At 35.8% G+C, this 3,758-nt stretch overlaps 1 pseudogene across 1 annotated transcript; it reads left to right on the top strand.

The window, feature by feature from the left end:
• Positions 1 to 1,232: 1,232 nt before the first annotated feature.
• Positions 1,233 to 3,533, top strand: LOC107007538 (annotated as a pseudogene). The gene is made up of 3 exons (XR_001455115.2): positions 1,233 to 2,502; positions 2,589 to 2,762; positions 2,886 to 3,533. The product of XR_001455115.2 is annotated as a putative FBD-associated F-box protein At5g44940 (transcript).
• Positions 3,534 to 3,758: the final 225 nt, after the last annotated feature.

Below are 3,758 nucleotides of genomic sequence, written 5' to 3'. Positions count from 1 at the left end.
GCTGCTGCTTCCCTGGTGGACGGCGGCGCTGCTGCTTCCTTGTGGACGGCGGCGCTGCTGCTTCTCTGGTGAACGGCGGTACTGCTGAAGAGTGGCTGGAGCCTGGAGTAGAAGAGGAAAAGGAGAAAAGAAGAGGAAGAAGAGCTGAAGAGGAGAGGATGAGGAGTGAGGAAGATGAAAGGAAAAAATCTGTAGAAAGAGAAAGAGTCAAAGAGAATAAGAGATAGGGTTTCTTACTTTTTTTAAAAAAAATTATTTAATATTAATAATTATTAATTAAAATAATATAATTTATAAATTATTAAATTATAGTATAGTATTTCGGTTTAAACCGAAATATCGAATTCCAAAGTAATATGTACCGAAAACCGAACCGAAATACCGAAAAATACAAAAAATTAAACCGAATACCGAATCGAAAACCGAAATACCGAAACCGAAATTCTGAAAAATTTCGGTTCGATTCGGTGTTTCGGTTTTCCGGTGTTTATGCCCACCCCTATAAGAATTTATCAAAACGCTAAAACTTTCAAAAGAAATATATTTTACCCTCCCAATAAAATATACTCTAAAAACAAGTTCTCTTTATACACACACACCCCCAAGTAAGAAAGACATATATGTCCAAGTGTGTCAAGAGAGTGGCTACTATTTAAAAGTGTCTATTTACTTAGATACGATGGAGGCTACTATTTAAAGTGGCTAATTTTCTTAAGATATCATGGAGGCTACTATTTAAAGTGGCTATTTTCTTAAGATATGATGGAGGCTACTATTTAAAAGAGGGGATTTTTACTTGAGATATGATGGAGGCTACTATTTAAAAGTGATGATTTTTACTTAAGATATGATGTAGGCTACTATTAAAAGTGGCTATTTACTTAAGATATGATGTAGGCTACTATTTAAAGTGGCTATTTGCTTAAGATATGATGGAGACTACTATCTAAAAGTGTCTATTTACTTAAGCTACGATGGAGGCTACTATTTAAAAGTGGCAATTTACTTAAGATATGATGGAGGCTACAATTTAAAAGTGGCTATTTGCTTAAGATATGATGGAGGCTACTATTTAAAAGAGGGGATTTTTACTTAAGATATGATGGAGGCTACTATTTAAAAGTGATGATTTTTCCTTTAAGATATGATGTAGGCTACTATTAAAAGTGGCTATTTACTTAAGATATGTTGGAGGCTACTATTTAAAAGAGGGGATTTTTACTTTTATGATATGATGGGAGGCTAGTAGTAATCGATTCCCAATTGAAAATGGAAATGAACCCTAACAGCAAACGGCAGCACCTACCAACATCAGAAACCCTAATGGAAGAAAGTGTTGATGGAGAAGACAGAATATCAGAATTGCCTGTGCATATCATTCATCACATCTTATGCTACACTGACCTCAGCTCGCATGACGGGGCGATAACTAGTGTTTTATCGAAGAAATGGTACTATTATTGGCTCTCTAGACCTTGTTTGGTGTTCCGTCAATTTGATGGCGATCTGAAAGATTTTGTCCCGGTGGTTGATCGACCGCTACAAACCCATGTCGAACACAACTTAAATCTTGCAAAATTCTTCATGTCATATTGGGATCGAGAATTGGATCCTCATTTGGATCGTTGGATTGAATCGGCTGTTAAAGTTGATGTTGAGTTTATTGTGATTCATGCTCCGGATATTGATTCGTCGCATTATAGCTTGCCTGATGCTTTTTATAAAGCGAAGAAGATGGATGCACTGTGGTTAAGCAATTGCAAGTTTGAATTTTATATTAGCACCACTTGTATAAGATTTTGTTGTCTTCGCGAGGTTTGTTTGCATAATGCTTATATTTCAGATGCTCAAATGCGAAGTGTTTTAGATAAATGCCCATCCATCAGGAGCTTAACTCTAATGTCTTGCAAAGGTATGAGCAAATTGTATGTTGTTGGACGGTTACATCTAGATTTTTTGAATATATCATCATGCAAACTCGATAGTGTGATTGTCCAAGCTCCGAAACTTGGACGCTTTAAATATACAGAAGAACATACTGATCAGGGAAATCATCATCCTTGCGAAATTGCTATTTTGGAGGTTAACAATACTTTACACACACTCGAGCTCAATGGTGCCAGCATCACAGACCAACAGTTTCGAGATATGTATGACAAGTGCCCAAACATTTCAAGCTTGTATCTAACAAGCTGCAATAAGCTGAAATGTGTAGAGATTCAGAGTGCAAAACTCAAGAAAGTCAACATATTTAAGTTTGAGAGTATAGAAAAAATGACGATTGAAGCTCCAAATTTGTTGCAATTTAATTTTGAGGGTGAGAAAATGCCCATCTTATCTCTGGGACCTTCTCTTGAAAGTGTCCGACTCAATTTCTTCTTGCCGAGTACAGTAATATCAAACTTTGGAGATATGGATAGCAGTTGGTACACAAACCTTAATCACTTTGTTCAAAACTTCAACTATTCTGAAGGTTTGATGTTAATAGTATATTGCCAGGAGGTACTTTCCATTCTTTTTGTGCCATTGATTTATGCATTACTTGTTGAATTTGGTTTTGAGCTATGTCATTGGCAAAATTCTTGCAGACCAATAACATCCTTTTTTATGAAAATACAAGAGAAATTTTTATTCCACCAAGTCGTAATGTCGGGATATTCGTTGTACCCATCCGGAACATTGAATTGCTCATGGTATCGATATTGATCAACCGTCCCAGCATCATATCCATACTTCCATGTACAGATAGCAAAGCACTCCAGGTAATTTGTTGATTTACCTGGAAATCCTTTCAAAAAAAATGTCTCTTGTGCTTGTAGACACTAATTCAGTAGAGCTTAAGCATTATTGTGTTCTCTATATCTTATGTTTTTGTTTAAATATAGGTGTTTCCTGCATTAGAGCGGTGTATTCATAATCAAATTGTGGTAACGAATGTCCATTAAGTACCACTTTTTTACACAAGTATCGTGTATTAGAAGAAGTCATCAGTTGTACTGGGACATCTGAGGAGGAAATGACCTCCATTTGGTATACCTGGTTGAAATCTACGCCTCTAATTGACAAAGTGAATAGTTTCATGTTCAAATGGAAAAAACAAGCTTAGACCGAAGAATCTTGGGGAATTCATCATACAGTGTTTATTAGTGTGTTCAGAATAAAGTTCAGTTAATCAGCTGTTGGCTCTGTCAAATCCATGAAAGGTTCTTTAACCTTGCTCTAGCTCTAAATAAATTGTGCTCAAATATGTGGTTTACTTTCGTTTGTTGGATTTTACGGGATGAAGTTCATCTGTTAACCAACAGCATAAGAGGTCTTCATTTCATTATTTTTTTTTCCTGGCTCTGCCTCTTCTTCACATTCCATTCGATTTCTCTCATGCTTAGACTACTTGGAGGTGATTAAAAAGAAGTGAGCACTTGAAGTATATATATGTAATGATGGATGCATATGCCTCCTACTTGTTCTGAAATCTGAAGTGTAATATTTGAAGTGTAATATGTTTCTAATGTATAATTTTCTTTGTCATCTGATTTATCATTATCAAGATTTTCAATTATTAGCTTCCGTAGACACTTCAAAGATATATCAATGGGTGTGTGTTGATTTGCCAAAAGTGGTGTATTTTTGGAGAATCTGACACGGATCAACACCTCATATTCTTTATGAGAACTTCTAAACACATCCTCCAATTACACATTGAATATCTTTGCTGTCAAAAGGGCGCAATCCTCAAGTATCCCTTTGTGTAGACCATG

Source organism: Solanum pennellii, chromosome 12, assembly GCF_001406875.1.
Source record: "Solanum pennellii chromosome 12, SPENNV200".
NCBI lineage: Eukaryota > Viridiplantae > Streptophyta > Magnoliopsida > Solanales > Solanaceae > Solanum > Solanum pennellii.
This window is presented reverse-complemented; position numbering and strand designations above follow the sequence as displayed.